The sequence below is a fragment of the Nannospalax galili genome, unplaced genomic scaffold (assembly GCF_000622305.1).
Source record: "Nannospalax galili isolate Female #2095 unplaced genomic scaffold, S.galili_v1.0 scaffold944, whole genome shotgun sequence".
Lineage (NCBI taxonomy): Eukaryota > Metazoa > Chordata > Mammalia > Rodentia > Spalacidae > Nannospalax > Nannospalax galili.
In genome coordinates, this window is record NW_008352899.1 from 2,473,767 (window position 1) to 2,492,997 (window position 19,231).

General features: G+C 46.3%; 1 protein-coding gene across 1 annotated transcript in view; it reads right to left on the minus strand.

The window, feature by feature from the left end:
• Rhbdl2 (rhomboid like 2) overlaps window positions 1-15,724 on the minus strand; it is a 46,335-nt gene extending 30,611 nt beyond the window's left edge. Inside the window, exon 1 of the mRNA XM_008850230.3 lies at window positions 15,597-15,724. The gene's annotated coding sequence lies outside the window, so the exon portion shown is untranslated. The remainder of the gene's footprint in view (window positions 1-15,596) is intronic.
• Window positions 15,725-19,231: the final 3,507 nt, after the last annotated feature.

Sequence of the window (19,231 nt, forward strand, 5' to 3'; positions counted from 1 at the left end):
TAAAAATTGTGCCGTGTTCACATTTCTAGGGCCCTAGGGACCTGGAGTTCAGACCTAAGCTTGACCAGCCAACTGTGTTTGCTTAGGATATTTTGAGGCGGGAGCTAAGAGAATTCTTTCTGGCAGTTTGTGGTGATGACAACAGTGTCTGGTGTCCAGTCTTGCCAGTGGTGTCAGTGTGGCATCAGGGTCCAGCACCAACTGTACAGTAATAGAAGCTCCTGCACCTAGCTGGTAACAGCAGCCTTCGCCTGGCCCTGTCGTGGACTCTGGTATCTGTCTTCCTTCTCTCTCTTTCTGTGCAGTTCCCAAGCCTTCTGCAGCCCTTCAGGGAGTCTATAACCTACCCAATGTGCCTCCAATAAAATCCATGTTCTGATTTCATTAGCCAGAAATCAGCTTCTTCCCCTTATACCTTGAACATGCCCAAGCTCTCTGAATAGCCAAGATATTCTGCTAAACTCCAGCTACAGCCTTCCTGCTTCGGGTGAAACTTGTCCCTCCTTCTGTGTTTGGGTGATTGCATAAGGGGCAAGGAATCAGGAGAGCTGTTTTCTGGTCTAGAGTCTACACTTTTTGGTTGTGTGACCAGGGGCAAGTCCCTTCCTACTGCTGAGTCACAGACCTCTGGTCTACACAGGGAACAGTCTCCACTGGACCAGTAGTTCTTATCTTAGAGCAATCTACAGCATGTGAGCTCTTATGGATTCCCTGGCCCACTCCTGAGAGCATGAGCTCTCCATAAGTACACTAGACCCAGCAGAGGCAAAGGTGCCTTTGAAAACCAGTCTGAAGGGGTTGGAGAGAAGGCTCAGTGGTTAAGAACAGTTGTTGTTCTTCCAGAAGACCCCGGTGCGATTCCCAGCACCCACATGGAGGCTAACAACTGTCTAGTTCCAGGGGAACCCAACGCCCTCTTCTGACCTCCTCAGGCATCACGCAACATGGGTACACTTACATACATTCAGGCAATACACTCATACACAAAAAATAAAAAATATAATAAATTCTTTTTGGTCTTTTTGAGACAGGGTCTCCCTGTAGCCCCAGCTGTCCTGGAATTTACTATGTAGACCAGGCTGGCCTTGAACTCACAGAGATCCACCTGCCTCTGCCTCCCGAGTTCTGGGATTAAAGGCGTGTGCCACCACACCCGGCTAAATAAAATAAAATAAAATAAAATAAAATAAAATAAAAAGAAAGAAAACCAGATTGAAGTTGGTGCATAGTGGTGCACACCTTTAATCCCAGCACTCAGGGGACAGAGGGAGGCAGGTCTCTGTGAGATCAAGGCCAGCCTAGTCTGCACAGCAACTTCCAGGCCAGCTGGAGCTACAGGGAGACCCTGTCCCAAAAACAAAGAAATACACAAATAGAAAACCAGACTGAGTTTTCCAAGTCCATTCCAGCTACATCCGGGATGTGGTTGTAGAGAGCTGAAAATGTGTCTGTGCCCTAATGTGCCCAGAATTGACCCTGACCCATGGTAATCAAAAAATACTCGAATCTGAATAAAGAGTATATGAAAAAAAAGAGGGCTTCGGATTCCCCTGGAACTGGAGTTAAGGATGGTTCGTAGCCGCCATGTGGGTGCTGGGAATCAAACCCAGGTCCTCTGCAGGAGCAGTCAGAGCTCTTAACCGCTGAGCCATCTCTCCAGCCCCGCTTTCTCCTCTTACAGTGGGCTCACAGTAAAGAGAGTCCTGGAGTTGCAGAAGACTGTTGTCTTTTGAACAGTGTTGGGACTGTTAAAGACTATGGGGAGGGGAGACTTTTGAAGTTGGAGTGAATCTATTTGGCATGAGATGGTCATGAGGGGCCAGGGGTAGAAGACTGTGGTTTGAAATGTCCCTCCAGGCTTATATGCTTGAACCCAGCTGATGGTGCTATTTCAGAAGGTTGTGACACCTTGCTAGAGGAAGTGGGTCCTTGGGGGTGGGTGAGGTTCTAGAGCTTGGTCCCACTTCCTATTTACTCTCTGCTTCCTGACTGAGGCCACAATGTGACCAGTTGTCTCATGTTTCTGTCGTGTCATGATGGGCTATATCCTTTCTTAAACTGTAAGCCAAAATAAGCCCTCTTCCCTTTATAAAACTAATTGGAAAAGAACTGGAGCGATGACTCTGCTGTTAAGAGCACTGGCTGTTCTTGCAGAGGACCCAGGTTCGATTCCCAGGACCGACATGGCAGCTAACTCCAGTTCCAGGGGATCTGATGACCTCTTCTTCTAACCTCTGCAGGCATTATACAACATGGTGTGCTTGCATACATGTAGGCAAAACACTCATACACACAGAATATTAATTAATTAAAAATAAAGGAAAGGTGTAAAGGAAAAGAAGAGGGTACAGAGAATAAAGGAAAGGAGGGGGGAACTCACTATGTAGACCAGGCTGGCCTTGAACTCACAGAGATCCACCTGCCTCTGCCTCTGGAGCATTGGAATTAAAGGAGTGAGTGCCACCACACCCATGTGAGAGCAGTAAGCACTCTTAACAACTGAGCAATCTCTCCAAGTCCTCCATCTTATTTTTTGAGACAGGGTCTCTCGCTGCCCCTGTAGTTCATTGATTCACCAAGATTGGCTGGCCATCAACCTTCAGAGATCCTCCTGTCTCTGCCACCCCATCACTGGGCTTGCAGATCTGCACTGCAGCACTAGCTTTTGGGGTGGGGGCTTTTTGAGACAGGGTCTCCCTCTAGCCCCAGCTGGCCTGGAACTCTATGTAGAACAGGATGGCCTCGAACTCACAGAGATCCTCCTGCCTCTGCCTCCCAAGTTCTGGAATCACAGGCATGTGGCACCACGCCTAGCTAACACTGGCTTTTTATGTGGGTGGTAGGGATCTGAACTCAGGTCTTCATGCTTATGCAGCAAGTACTTTACCAACTGAGCCACCCGCCCCCATTTCTTTCCTTTATTTGAGAGAGAATCCGACTCTGTAGTTCAGGTTGTCCTGGTCTCACTATGGAGCCGAGGCTGGCCTTGAACCCATATCTGTCTTCCTGCCTCAGTCTCCCAAGGGCTGGAATTATAGGCATGACCAGCTTATGAGCACTCTTCACCCATTTCCATAAGTACCTTGTAAAGTAGGGTAACAACACCCCCATCTCATGGATTAAGAAACTCAGGCTCGGGTAGGGTAAGTTTCTCAAGGTCCTAGAAACAGTGAGGCTGGGAGAAGAGCCTGACCCATCTGACTTCAAACATCTTGCCTCCTCACTTTATCCATTATTTGTAAGCACCAAGTGTTATGGAAGGGTACCACTTCATTTTAATTATTTCCATTCCATCCCTTCACTCTGCCCAGACAGGCCCAGCCCAGACTCTGGGGATTTCCAGATGGAAGTTGTAGAAGAATTATCAGGTCACCACCCCAGGCAGGCTAGGGCAGGGAATCCCCATCACTATTGATACTACAGGGACTCCAGCTAAAGACCAGTGCCCACAAAAAAGCCCGCTCACCTTTTCTTTACCTAGCCCAGGAAGGTGCTGGGTTCACACGCTTGGACAGTTCTTCTTTGACAGAAAACATTTTGATCATTCACATCTGTTGTTTCCTAGCTGAAGTCAAACATGTAGATTTCAAATATCTGAATTGTTGTGTGTGTGTGTGTGTGTGTGTGCGTGTGTGTGTCCCAAACAGCTGGCCCCACCCATTCATCAGTACCAGGCGGGTCCCTACCGGGGCTGAGTCCAGCCTTGATGTGGCCAGGGAGTCAAGCAGTCTGTGCTGGGTGTACCCCCTTGCTGTGCAGCTGGGCCTGGTGTTGCTAAGCAACCTGGGTAATTGGTGAGGCCAAGGATTGGGCCTCTGAGCCACAGAGATTAACAGCCTCCTTCATCGCACTGCAAACCATAATTACGCCTCAGTCCAAAGCCCCCAATGATTTCTCTGTGGTCATAGCCTGAAAGGATGCTTTTTTAGCTACAGAAATTAAGAACTGGCTTTTCAATATTATAGGTTTGTGGTTGTGGTTGTTTTCTTTTTGCTCCATTTCTAAGCGCACACTTGAAATAAATAGGCAAAAGATTTAAAAACAAAAAGTGCCTTCACAAACTCCCATTTCCAAAAGTTTTCCTTCTCTCAGAGGCAAAGCCTGCTGGCCCTCCCTAGTAAGGGCAACTAAGGTAGTGAGCGCTCTGCTTCCTGAGGCCTCTCCCTCACTTGCTGTGCATCCAAAGCTCCTTTCTGGGACTGTGCTTCAGGCTGGGGGAACCAGAGCTTGGGGGTGTGCACAATAGTAGCTTCCTATTCCTTCCATTCAGAGACCAGCATAATTCCTTTCTCTTCCAGCCTGCAGAGTCCTTTCCACTCATGTTATTTTAGGGAACTCTCCCATCCACCATGTGCAGAAGACATTATTCCCATGTACAGATGAACTAAGGCAAAGGGGCTCCCACAATTGCATACCTAGTGGTAGCAAAGAAGGCACAATCTAACTCCCTGGGACCAGATTCTGGGCCTCTCCACTATATCACACAGGCTCCTCACAGAGCTACTTAACATATTATATAGACTTATGTAAACCAATAAATAGTAATAATAGTGACAGTAATGCACACTGCCAAGCTGGATGTGATGGCACATGCTGTGATCCCAGCACCTGAGAGGCAGAAGCAGGCAAATGCAAGTTCAAGGCCAGCATGGTCTATCTATATAGTGAGTTCCAAGTCAGGCAGGACTCTATAGAAACCCTGTCTCAGGAAGGAAGGGAAGGAGGGAGGGAGGGAGGGAGGGAGGGTCTAAAAGTAATTCCCCAAAGCAGACATATTAAGCAAGATGACAAGAGTTATCACACCAGAGCATAAGGCTAAGGAAAACCTGACCCTGAACTGGTTTTTTCCCTGGTTCAAAGAGCTGGCTATGGACAGCATCATGGCACCATCTCAGCCCTTTAAGGGGATAAACTCATTGCTTTTGTTAAAAATCTGTAAGTGTTCTTCAAAAACTATTTTCACTGCCTTATCTGTAGTATCTTCCTTGTGTATGTGTGTGTGTGTGTGTGTGTTAATGCACATGCACACTGTGTACACATGTGTGTGGAGGTCAGAGAACAACCTCGAGTATTGTTCTTTGGGAACTGTCTCCTTTGTTTTTTCACATAACTATTTCTAATTTTTTTTTATTTCTTATGTGTGTGTGCCTTATCTGCAGTATCTCGTGGGGGGGGCAGTGTACACAGATCGCAGTGGACAACTCTGTGTGTGTGTGTGTGTGTGTGTGTGTGTGTGTGTGTGTGATGGGGGTGTACACAGATCACAGTGGACAACTCTGTGGAGCTGGTTCTCTCCTTCTACCTTTGGATACCAGGAATTAAACTCAAGACTGTCAAGCTTTTTAGAGGAGTGTTTTTAGCCTGGTTGGTCAGTGAGTCCCAAGCATCCATCCTCTTGTCTCTGCTTCCCCAGTGCTGAGATTTAAAAACTTATGTCCCCAACCCCACCCAATGCCTGGCTATTTTTAAGCATGAGTTCTCGAGATAGGACTCAAGTTCTTATATTTGCACAGTAAATAGTTTATCCCTAAACTTAATCCTAACCCTAACCTTAACCATAACCCTAACCCTAACACCTAACCCTAACCGTCACCCTAAACTTAACCTTAAGCCTCCCCTTTTTGAACAGGATCTCAAGTAGCCTAGGCAAGCCTCTAACTCACCTGTTGCCAAGGATAACCTAGAATTCCTGATCCTCCTGCCTCCACCTCCCGAGGGCTGGATTAAGATATGGGCCATCACCCCTATTGCAGTGCCTCTTAAATACTGGTCCATTGATAATAAACAAGTGTCCCAACTTGCACAGCACAAGGAGTTTCTTGGGATGTAGGACTGTCAGAGTCAAAATTAGGATGATCCTTGGCAACTCTAGGATGTTTGGTCACCCTGAATGACCTGTCTCAGACTCACTTGAGGAGGGGAGGTAGTCCCATCTCTAAGGCCTCTTACCACAATCACCCGAAAAACCTGTTTGTTTGGGTTCACCTCAGCTCAGTGGAAGTCTGTGGGACAGGATCTGGGCATGGGACTTTTGAATGGGCATCCCAGATGAATATAGGAAGGGAGGGAAGGAAGAAAAAAAAGAAAGAAAAAACTTCTGCCTAAGACTTGTATTCAGGGCTGGGGTTGTAGTTCTACTGGTAGAGTGCTTGCCTAGCACGAAGCCCTGGGCTGGATTCCCAGCACTGCGTAAAACCAGGTATAGTGGTGCACACCTGCAAGCCTAGCACTCAAGAGGTAGAGGCAGGAGGATCAAAAGTTCAAGGTCAGCAGGGCGTGGTGGCGCACGCCTTTGATCCCAGCCCTTAGGAAGCAGAGACAGGCAGATCTCTGTGAGTTCAAGGCCAGCCTGGTCTACATAGCAAGTTCCAGGCCAGCTGGGACTACAGGGAGACCCTGTCTCAAAAAGACCAAAAACACACACAAAAAAAGTTCAAGATCATCCTCAGCTATATAATCTGAGGCCAGCCTGAGCTACATGAGACCTTGCTGAGGGGGGGGCGGGGAACAGAGAGACAGAGACAGAGAGATTGAGATTGATTTGGATTCAGAAGTCTTGCCCAGAAATCTGCATACACTTTTAACTGCTCTCCCTAGAAATTTTATGTACATCATTCTTTTATTTTTATTATTTTGTTGATTGATTGATTGATTGATTGATTGATTGATTGGTCTTTTAAAGACACCATCTCCCTGTAGCCCCAGCTGGCCTACAACTCACTATATAGACCAGGCTGGCCTTGAACTCAGAGACATCCACTTGCCTCTGCCTCCACAGTGCTGGGATTAAAAGTGTGCTCCATAACACCCAGCTTCTTTTTTATTTTTTAAAATTATTTGTTTTGGGGGGCTGAAGAGATGGTTCAGTGGTTGGGGCACTGGCTGCTCTTGCAGGCTCGATTTCCAGTACCCACACAGTGGCTATCAACCATCTGTAACTCCAGTTTCAGGGGCTACAACACCCTCTTCTGACCTCCTCAGGCATTGCACAACACAGGTGTACTTACATACATGCAGGCAATACACTCATACACATAAAATTTTTTAAAAATAATAAAGAAGAAAGGTTGTTCTTCTGAATGTAACAATGATTTCAAAGCTCTACCCAGAAGTCTTAGAAAAAAAAATAAGACTTGGGTAAAAAACCAGATATTCTCAGATAAACCCTGACTAGATATATATATTTTGTTCCTTAAACTAGTTGACTAAACTATTATTTATTATTTTTATTTTATGTGTACGATTGGATTGCCTGCATACAGAGTGTGAGAGTACACCCATGTCATGTAATGCCCACAGAGGCCAGAAGAGAGCATTGGATCCCCCTGGAACTGGAGTTACAGTTGTTAGCTACCATGTGGGTGCTGGGAACCAAACTCAGATCTTCTGAAAGAGTAGCCAATGCTCTTAACCGCTGTGCCATCCCTCCAGCCCCATGTCTACCACTGTTTAGTGACCACTGAATGCTTATGTGATGTGTGTATTCATTGGAGATGCAGTCCCTAAATGTCCTAAATGCTGTGTTAGACTCTCAAAAGACATAAAAGAAGGAAGGAAAAAAACCAAAAGCCTACTCTTCCCGAATTCAGAGGATAATAAAGACCTATAAATCACTCCAAAATTGATCCAACATAATATATTTTGATGTAGACTAAAAGTGGGTCGGCATCATCAGAGTGATGTGGTATTTCGTTTCCAGAGTCTACTGTGGTAGACTGAAGATGGAGTACTTTAATTGCCCACTAGGAGATGGGGCTGGTTTCCTCTCTCCTTAAATCACAGGCCAGCCCTGTGGCTGGTTTTGAACAATACCATGGGGCATAAGTAGTACAGAGGACCTTCCATGGCCAGACTTTAAGAGACACATACATGTGTCCTTTTGTAATGTCCCCTCTTTGAGGCCTGACCCTACCTAAGAAAGTTGACTGCTCTCAGGCCACTTCACTGTAGAAGCCCAAGCTCCCCTCTGGAGACAGAGGCCATGCAGAGTAGCAACAAGGCACCAGACCAGTCATGACACTTTCTTGGGTTCCCCAGCCAAGAATACAGTGGATGATACCAGCTGACAGGACACAAAACAGAAAGTGTTCAGCCTACCTAAATTCCCAACCTACTGAATCATGGCAAAAATAAAATAGTGTGGTAAGCCACTTAACTTTGGAGTTATTTGTTACACAGCAATAACTGTCAACACACCTCATCAGAACCAGATGGCAGGATGGCATCTCATACCCCTGTGTCTTCCCACTAACCTTGGTCACCTGTGTATCTCTCCATACAGTAGATGGCAGATGCCTCAACTGAAACATCCTCTCAAATTAGTTTCACCTCCAATCCCACGTCCCCTACTCTATGAAACAAAACCATACACTAGAAAATATCCCCTCTGCCTAGAAGCCCTCAGTAAGGGTATAACTCAGTAGAAGAGCACTTATCTAACATGCACAATAAAAAACAAAACCAAACCTCAATGGTTTCTACTGTCTTCAAGATAAATACAGTAGCTAAGGTCCTACCTGACCTACCTAGCTCCTGCCTTTTTATAGAACTCAGCTTCTATCAATCCCTCCCAGCAACTGTGTTGAAGCCATAGGGAATTGTTTCTGCTTCTAGAATATGTCAAACTCTCTCCTGTCTCAGAGTCACTTCTCCGAAACCCCACCCCAACCTAACTCAGCACACCACGTGCTCACAAGGGTAGCTCCTTCATAGCAAGTAGCACCTCCCTAGGAAGTGTCCCCTGCCCACACCTTCCTCTGCCCCCAAGCTCTAGTGCATTTTCCTGCTTCCTAGCGTCAAACACTTAACCATATCTAAAAATATCTAGTGCATTTACTGTCTGTCTACTAGTTCTAGAAAGGTCAGAATTGTTTATGTTTTATTCCATCTGTACCTCAGTGGCTTCTATAGTCAAAGGTGTTCAGTAGGTGGTGAATGAGCCATCAAGTAAATGAAGAAGCAAAGAGGAAACAGGGAGTCAGAAAACCTTGGGTCCTGCTCTAGTTCTGTCCCTGTCAGCCTGAGGACAAACCACTTTACCTGGTCCAGGAGCCTCATCCCCACCAAGAGGATGCTCATGAATGCTGTGCACCTTCAGAAGTCTTCCCCTTGTTTTTGTTCATGAACTTCAAAGAATGTGAAATTCACCAGGCCTAGTGGCAGACACCTTTAATCCCAGAAGTTGGGAGGCAGAGGCAGACAGATCCCTGTGAGTTCAAGGCCAGCCTGGCCTACATATCCAGTTCTAGGGCTACTGGGAGAGACCCTGTCTCAAAAAGATCAAAATAAAGCCAAGTGTGGTGGCACATGCCTTTAATCCCAGTACTCAGGAGGCAGAGGCAGGTGGATCTCTGTGAGTTCGAGGCCAGCCTGGTCTACATAGTGAGTCCAGGCCAGCTGGGGCTACTCAGAGACCCTGTCTCAAAGAAGACAAAAATAATAATAATAATAATAATAAAATTTGTGAAATGCTTTGCTGATCCCTGCACTTCTTTTTGGAGGGTGCCAGAGACCAAACCCAGGACCTCAAGCTCTCTACCACTAAACTAATCCCCAGTTCTCTTTTAACTTTTTTTTTTTTTTTTTTTTTTTTTTTTTTTTGAGACAGGGTCTCCCAGCTGGGCCTGGAACTCACAGAGATCTGTCTGCCTCTGCTTCTCGAGTGCTGGGATTAAAGGCCTGCGCCACCACACCTGGGTTAAATTCTTTTTAAAAGAATTTTTATTTATTTTTATTTTATGTATACTAGTGTTTTGCCTGCATGTGTATATGTACACCATGAGCATGCCTTGTACCCACAGAGACCAGAGGTGTCAGATCCCCTGGAACTGGAGTTACAGACAGTTGTGAGCTGCCATGTGGGTGCTGAGAACTGAACCTAGGTTTTCTGCAAGAGCAACTCTTAACCAATGAACCATTCCTCCAGCTTCTTTTAACTTTTTATTTTGAGACAGTCTCACTAATTTGCCCATGTTGTCTTTGAACAGCCTTAGCCTCTCAAGTAGCTGAGATTATAGCCCTACACTACCAAGCCTAGCTTCTGTTTTGTGTTCTTGAGATAGGGTCTCAAGTAGTCCAGGGTGTCCTGTGACTCTGAGCTTGCTATGCAGCTGAGGCTAGACTTGAACTCCTGATCTTCCTACCTCCACCTCCCAAGTTGACTTTTCTCAATTCTAATTTTATAACAGGTAATTTTGCATAGATAAAGTACAAAAAACCCTCAAGGCTAACAGAGTTGCATAATATAGCAAAGAGCACAAATTCTAGAGGAATTTGAATCCTGATTTAATCATTTAATAGCTTAGTCATTTGAGCAATGTATTAACCCTTTGCTGTTGTTGTTGTGTTGGTGGTTGTTTTGGGGACTGAACTCAGGGTGTTCTGAAAACTAGACTCAATCCTTGAGCTACACCCCAAGCCTGTGTCCTAGGAAGCTCATTGTAAAAGGACGTGATAGTTAATATTGTCAGACAGAATCTAGAATCACTAGAGACAAGCCTCTGGGCACGCCTGAGGGAGATTATATTAATTAGGTTAACTGAAGTGTGAAGACACACTCTAACTCAGTGGCACAATTCCTTGGGCTAGGGTCCTGGGCTGAATAAAAAGGAGAAAGCAAGCCAGGTGTGGTACAAGCCTTTAATCCCAGCACTCTGGGAAGCAAAGGCAGGCAGATCTCGGTGAGCTCATGGCTCATGAAGGCCAGGTTAGCCCTCAAACTCAAGATGACCTAAACTTCCTGTCTCTACCCCACACCCAAATGCTGGGATTACAGGTGTACACCACCACACGTGATTTGTGAGATGCTGGGAATGGAACCCAGGGCTTCGTGCATGCTAGGCAAGCACTCTACCAACACAGTCACCTCTCAGCCTTCAGCTCAGCTTTCACTGTTTCTCTTCTATGGCTTTCCAATGACAGTCACACCTCTATCTATCCTCAGTATTTCCATGGCACATTATCCAAAAGGACAATTGGAAATCTGGGTGTGTTGGTGCATGTCTACAATCCTAGCTCTCTGAAAGCTACGGCAGGAAGATTCAGAGCAAGACCAGTCTGAGTTACGTACCTTGTCTCATTAAAAACAAAAGAAAATAGGGACTGGAGAGATGGCTCAGTGGTTAAGAGCACTGGCTGCTCTGCAGAGGACCTGGGTTCGATTCCCAGCACACATATGGCAGCTAACAACCATCCATAACAACAGTTCCAGGGGATCCAATGCCCTCTCCTGACCTCTGTGGGCATTGCACAATAACAGGTACATTTACATACACGTAGGCAATTCATTCACATGCATAAAATAAAAATCATAAATAAATTTTTTTTGGTCTTTTTTTGAGACAGGGTCTCCTTGTAGCCCCAGCTGTCCTGGAACTCACTATGTAGACGAGGCTGGAGACCAAAAAAAGGGGGGAGTGAGGGGCTGGAGAAATGGCTCAGCAGTTAAGGCACTGGTTGCTCTTGCAAAGGACCCAGGTTCAATTCCTAGCACCCACATCGCAACTAACAACCATCCTTAACTCCAGTTCAGGGGTCTCTCTCATCCTGTTTCGACCTTGAGATGGGTGTATTTGCATACATGCAGAAAATATACTCGCCCAGCAACAAAATATTTTTTAAAAAAACAAAAGAAAATAGCAGAAAGGGTCATAAAGACAATTGGAGAATGCCCTGTTCCTAAGAGAAAAGGAGAGTGAGAGGCCATGCCTTACTACAGATTCATGGTATTAATTTTATTTAAATACAGTCATTTGGTACTAATTATGAACCAAACTCTGTTCTAAGGGTTTTACAGAATATAAACTTATGTAATGTTCATACCAAATTTATAAAGTAGATTCTTACTGTCTATATTAGTTATTCTTCCTATTGCTGTGATAAAATACCCTGACAAGGGACTGGAGACATGGTCCAGTGATTAAGAGCACTGGTTACTCTTCCAAAGGACCCAGGTTCAGTTCTCAGCACCTACACAACAGCTAACAACCATCAGTAACTCCAGTTCCGGGGATCCAATGCCTTTTTCTGGCCTCTGTGGGCACTGCACACACATGGTGCACTTACATGCAGGCAAAACACTCCTACGTATAAAATAAAAATAAAATAGAAAACAATTTTTTAAAATAAAATACCCTGACAAAAGCAACTTAAGGGAAGAAATGTTTCTTTTAGCTCAGTTTGAGGGTTCAGTCCATCACGGTGGAGGGCAGCAGGAGCCCAAAGGCGCTGACTACATTGAATATAGTCAGGAAGCTGCAAATGCTAATGCTGCTGCTCACTGATCCTGAGATGTTGGTTGACAGAGAGCTCCAGGGAGCCTCTTGTCGCCACCTCCTAGAGGTGAATTACAGTTACCTGCCACCACACAGGGCTTTTGCATTTTTGCATGAGCTCTGGGAGTCACTCTGGGCCCTCAAGCTCTCAAGCAGCAGAAGATTTTACCGACCTGTCTCCCAGTCCTGCTCTCCGGCCCTCTCTTTTTATTTTAACACAAGGTCTCATGTATCCAAGGTTGGACTCAGACTTACTATGTAGTTGAGGATGGCAAACTTCTGATCCTTCTGTCCCTACCTCCTGAGTGTTGGGATGACAGGTGTATACCACCATGACTGGTTTATACATGGCTGGGGATCAAACCCAGGGCCTTGTGCATGTTAAGCAAGCATTCTACCAACTGAGGTACATCCCCAGTCACTCTGATTTCGTGCCATTCCCCCCGGTATACCCTCTACTGTGGTGGCCATACTGAGCCTGAGCAGATCGTATTCCCATGTTCTGTCATTCATTGGAATAGCTTCTTCCCTTCCCAGTTTGTTCTCCTGGGGCAGTCTTAACATTCCCTTCCCTTTATGTCTCTTCTGAAAAGCCCTGCTGTGTACCCAGCACTGTACTAGTCACTGGGGCCATAGCAGGGGAACATGGCAGATATGGCAGAGTGAGTGTCCCTCTTGGGCCCCTCACCAACCTCTGCTTGTGTCTAGGATGTCTTCTTTGTATTGTAACCGTCTCTTCCACAGGCTATGGGTGTCTGAGGATAGGACTTCTGTTTCACCTGTTTTTGAATCCCTATTACACAGTCCATGGAATGCATCATTAAATATTTGTCAGTTTCATTTACTCACAAAAGACTCACTGAGCATTTTTATACCAAGAATGTAGAAAGTGCTGCTCATATAACTGTGAACAAACCAGCTTGATTGCTGCCCTCTTGGTTTGTTTAGTTTGGTGTGGTTGAGACAGATCTTGCTCCATAGCCCTAGTTGGCCTGGTACTTGCTATAATAACCCAAAGTGACCTCAGATTCACTGAACTCTTCCTGCCTCAGCCTTCCAAATAAGGGAATATAGGCATGAATCACCTATTGGAAATTGTAGGTATCATGGGACAGATGGAGCATTTGATTAATGAGTGAACCAATTGCAGAAGTGTCCTGCTCCTAAATGAAGCAGCCAAAAGCAGGAGATGTACAGGAAGTAAAGAGGCAGGTATTTTGGTAGTTAGGAAATGACACCACCTTGTCAACCTTTCTATAGAGACCTGGAAAGTCAAGAAACTGAGAGTCTGGTTTACAAAACTTAATTGTAGATGCATTATGTATTAGCCATGTGACCTTAGACAAATCCCATGGGGATAATAATATAATAGGGTTAGGATTTAATGGGATAATGTTTTTCTGTTTGGTTGGTTTGGTTGAAGGTCTCTCAAAGTAGCCCAGGGTGGCTTTGAACTCCTTTGATCCACATTTAGCTTCCTGAGTGCTGAGATTAAGGCATACATCACCAACTGTAGCCCAAGATGGTGGCGCACTCAGCCCCATCAGGGACAACTGTAAGACCCTCTCCAGGGTTCAGGGAACTCCATGGAAGAGGGGGCAGAAAGAATGCAAGAGCCAAAGATAGGGAAAAGTACAGCAAAAGATGTCTTCTGGATATAACAGCTTTTGGACTCGTGAACTTGCTGCAGCCATGGATATCTGCCCAAATAGACACAAGAATGGGCCCATCAACATTTCATCATGGATGAGGGAAGGACCCATGAGGCCCCATCCCTCCCAGAGAAACTAGAGGTAATTAACGCTTCCTAGATGAGGGTGTCATGGTCCTGAGTTGTGTAGCCACAGGTAAGCTGCCCTCACTCCATTAAATAACTTCCCACCCACACTTGGCAAGTAACTCTAATTAAACTCAGAGGACGACACAAAAAAATAAGATTAAAGTAGGAGGGTGACTGGTTAAGAAAAAGGATGCCAGTGGTAAAGGGAGAGAGGAGAGGGAAAAGAGTGGGATGAAAATGACTACAATTCATTCTATAAATGTACAAAACTCTAAACAATAATTTTTTAAAAGATAATACACTTTAAGCTGGGCATGGTGGCATACATGCCTTTAATCCCAGCATTATGGAGGTAGAGGTAGATGGATCTCTGTGAGATTGTGGCCAGCCTAGTCTACATAGTAAGTTCCAGGCCAGCTGTGGCTATAGGGAGACCCTGTCTCAAAAAGACCAATAATAATAATAAATAATAATAATAATACAATTGAAAGCCTATGGCAGTTCCCTACCGCTTGCTCAGTGTGAGTGGTACCTCAGAAGCACAGCAGGAGGGTCTGGTCCTAGCCCTGGCCCACAGTTTTAGCCTCCAGCCAAGAACTGGCCCCTTCCCTCCTTCACACCTTCTGGCCTCCAGCTCCCTCTACCACCTCCCTCCACTACTCAGCTCTGAGTTTCCACCTACTGGCTCTCAAGGCCAGGGTTTGTCTTTACAAGCCTACTGCAAGGGAGGTGCCAGTTAGAGCATGGGAGCGGGGAAGCAAAGAAGGAGAAAGCACAGATGCTAATCCAGACCCCCTTGGCATGTGTTGTTCCCTAGCATCTCCATAAAAACACTATTTTACACCATGTCTCACAGCCCATAAGCTTGTAGATGATTATATGTTTGTGGATAAATTTCAGTTTTCTTATTCCCAGAAGTAACACTGCTTCTCCCTCCAGACAACAGAAGTGCATTCTCAAATAATGAATAAACAAATGAACACTAATAAATAAATGACTGAATTCTCAGGGGCCCATACCAGGAAGAAGGAAACAAATAAGGCCAGGGGAGCTGCCTTACTGGAGGTTAGACTGCCTATCCTGGTAGTGCCCAGGGCAGGGTCAGAGGTTGGCCAAGCGCCAGGGGTAGGAACGGGCTCATCTGGAGGTAGAAACAATTGCAAGTCCAGCTGGAGGAGTAGCTAAGCACTAGACCACTTACCCAGCACCAAAAAATAAAAATAAATAAACCCTGCGAGGTCAACGGTGCTGGGAAGAAAGTGATGGGAGAGAGTGGCGGTGATTGAACAGCGCAGGGGACAAGATTAAATTCCCTGGTCATCTCCCCAGTCACTTCCAACAGACCTGCCGACTCTGAAACTAAAAGTTTGAGGGCAGATCTAGTCACCAAGGTTCTTCCGGAAGGAGGTTCAGGACGCTGCACTGCACCTTCCCGCTCCCTCCTGCACCAGTCCGGAGCTTGAGTGTGCCGTCTAGACTTCCTGCCACCGCCTCCTTCTCCAACACCCAGCCTTGCCCCACCTGCCCCCAGCCCACAACCTTACCTGGGAAGCCAATGCAGAGGCGTCCCAGACTGCAGTCTGAGCTCCCTCTTCCTGGTGTTTGGGGCCAACCGGGGCTGCCTGCGGGGAACTGCAGCCTTCCAGGCTCTCCTCCCGCCCTCCCTGAACTAAAATCGTCCAGACAGGTTCCCGAGGGGGAGGGAGTCGGAGGAAATCCCCTCCCAGCCTAGTGGCCTTGCCTGGGCTGGGCCAGCAGGCTCTGCAGTGTCGTTCCTGGGCTGGCCCTGGATGAATGAGCCCTCTCCGCCTGCTTGGGTCCGTGCCAGGGAGCCTGTGACAGCAGCCCTTGCTCTTTCTCCTGGGCGCTGCCCTCCATGCCTCCTTCTGGCCCTTCCCTCCTGCTTGGTCCTGGGCCTGCCTTCCACTCTCTGCTCCCTGGGAAAAGTCTGCAAAGAAAAGTCTCAGTTACCTCATCATGCTCTGGTGTGACCCCCTAGACCTGGTACCACACTACAAAGGCTAGGTGACTTGATGATGCTGGGCAGAGGCTTAATCACAAGGCCCCGGAGTTCTGCCCACAGACTGGATGTACCTTTGCCATGGTACAATAGGTCTGCCAGTTCTGGTTGTCCATTGGAAGCATTTTGAGAATGACTGGCCTTGTGCTAAGCCCTGAAAGAGACGTGGGTTAACCTGGTTCCTGCCCTCCCTACTGCACTGGGAAGCAAAGAATGAAGTCCTTTACTGAAGGCTTGCCCAGGGTTCAGGCAGCAAGACCAGGGAGGATTGACCTTCGAGGGAGAGTTCTGGAAAACCTCCTGAGGATGTCATACAAGAACTCAGAATTGTACTCAGCTTGCTAAAAAACTTGGACTTGACCCCAGAGGCACTGAGAGACAGGGAGAAGGTTTAGACACAGGACTCAAACTCAGCTTGCATTTGTTTTTCAGGACTGAGGATGGATCCCAGTTCCTCGCACATGCTGGACAACTGCTCTACACCCTCAGCCTTTAAATAGATGACACAGACCTATAAAGAAAGGTTTGGGGACTGGAGAGATGGCTCAGCAATTAAGAGCACTGGCTGCTCTTGCAGAGGATCTGGGTTCAATTCCCAGCACTCATGTGGCAGATAACAACCGCCTATAACACCGGTTCCAGGGGAATCAGCACCCTTTTCTGACCTCTGAGGGCATTGCACAATATGGGTGTACTTACATACATCCAGTCAATACACTCATACACATAAAATAAAATAATAAAGAAAATATTTTTTAAAAAAAAAAAAGAAAAGAAAGGTTTGTAGAGACAAGATTGGTGGCAAGAAATCCAATCTGGCTGCTCTAGGAGCAAGGCAGCTGAATGTGGTGTCATGTTTGTAATCCCAGCTTTCAAGAAGCAGAGGCAGGATTGTCACGAGTTCAAGACAAACTTGGGTTTCATAACAGGACCCTGTCTCAAACAAAGAGTCAAGAGAGTCAAAGCAATGGTAATAGACGCCTGATCCAGGGCACTGACCAGGAATGATGAGGAAGAAACAGAATCAAGAGATGTTAAAGGAAAGGCAGAGTGTGGTGTCACATACCTGGAATCTCATCACTTAAGATGTGGAGGCAGGAGGATCACAAGTTTGAGGGAAGCCTGGGCTACATATCTCAAAAAGACAAAAGAAAAGAAAAGTCGAGAAATTATAATTCAGAGACATCAGAGGTACAGTACTTGCCTAGCACGCAGGAGCTCCTAGGTTCAATCCATAACAATAGAATGAAAGAAAAGAAAGGAAAAGACACAAAAAGGGAAGAGTCTAGAAGGAATCCCACGTTTCCAACTTGAATAAACTAGCTAGGCTGATGTGGCGCTCAGGGGGAAAGCAGTGCTGAGAGAAGTATACTCTGCTCCAGTTTATTCAGGGATGCTTGTGCGCACATCCCGGGAGCAGTGGCTCCAGTAAAAGAGGACCCAGGCATCAGTCAGGGTCCAGGGAGGAAGGAGAAGGTACATTCAACAAGAATAGACGGAAAGTTAACAAATGGATTATTTACAGAAATCTAGACAGGGTAAAGGAAGCAGCTAAGAGCTGTTGAAGATCAGGAACCAGCAACAGTGGGAAACATTTACCACACCTCTGTCTCAAGGGACAAGGAGAAGCAGTTTTACTGAATTCGGTGTGAGGTGGAGCTGAGGACAAGGCTGTGAGAGGAGCAACAGAGAAAAGTCACCAATGGAGCAGAAGGGACCAGGGAGGAAATACCCTAACCACTTCCTTCTCCCACCTTCCTAGTCCTCATTCCTTTCATTGACTGAACTTAGCCAGAAACCAAAAGGCAAGAGAACCCAGGACTGATGTGTCCTCAAGGCACAGAACACTGCTGAGAATTGATGTCAGGAGTCAGCAGACTGCTGGAAAGATAGAAATTTAAGAGTTGCATAGGGCTGGAGACGGTGCACACTCTTAATCCCAGCATTCCCAGCACTTGGGAGGCAGAGGCAAGTAGATTTCTGTGAGATGGAGGCCAACCTGGTCTACAAAGTGAGTTTCTAGGCCAGCTGCAGCTACAGGAAGATCCTGTCTAAAAAATATAAAAAAAAAGACAAAAACAAAGAAAAAAACCAGAGAGAGAGAGAGACAGACAGACAGACAGACAGACATAGGGCCAGGCATGGTGGCACACCCCTTTATTCCCAGCACTCAGGAGGCAGAGGCAGGCAGATCTCTATGAGTTCTAGGCCAGCCTGGTCTACATAATGAGTTGTAAGCATCCTGCCCACAGTGGGGACTCAGTAGGCAGGCAAGATTCAGATGGAGAGAAAGTAGATAAGAATTGGGCCCCAGAGTAGTGGGATGCAGGCTCATTCAGGAGAAGCCCAGGGCACTCCTGGGCACTAGAGATGGGTGACAGGATTTTTGCAAACAGCATATACTTGAATATGAGGGAACTGCACTTGACTCTTAACTTTTTACCCAAAGTAGGTGGCACAGTTACCTGCCCAGAGTTTCAGGAAGAGAGGCTGACTAGAAGGAAAGTGTCAACTGTCAAAACAGCTGAATAGGTAAGAAAAGTGACCGATGCAATGAAGAGGCTCATGGAGCGTTCCTAAGCTGGGCACGGTGGCACATACCTTTGGACCCAACACTCAGAAGGCAGAAGCAGGCAGATCTCTGTGAGTTCAAGGCCAGCCTAGTCTATATAGTGAGTTCCAGGCCAGCTGGGGCTATAGGAAGACCTTGTCTCAAAAAGACCAGAGAGAGAGAAACAGAGAGAGAGACAGAGAGGCAGAGACAGAGAGAGAGACAGAGAGATCCTAAAAGCCTAGTCACAGAGTCACAGGGACACGTCTACAAGAGGCAAGAGGGAGGGGTCCTTTGGAGTGAGGAACTAAGGAAATCAAATATCATCCTGAGTAATATATTAATAAGACAGGTACAACATCGGGGAGACCCAAGATGAATGACACTGTTTGGCTCCCAGGACTGGAGACTGACTTGTCACATAAGATGAAAACCATATAGAGAAAGAAGGGATAAAAAGAAAAGAAAGAGGAAAGAAGAGAGAAAGGGAGAAAGGAAGGTGGGAGGGAAGGAGGTTCAGGAAGGAGAAAAGAAGGAGCTATATAAGCAAGGGGAATAATTACAAAGAATTCAGATCTTTTCTATCAAAAGAATGATCACAGGAATGT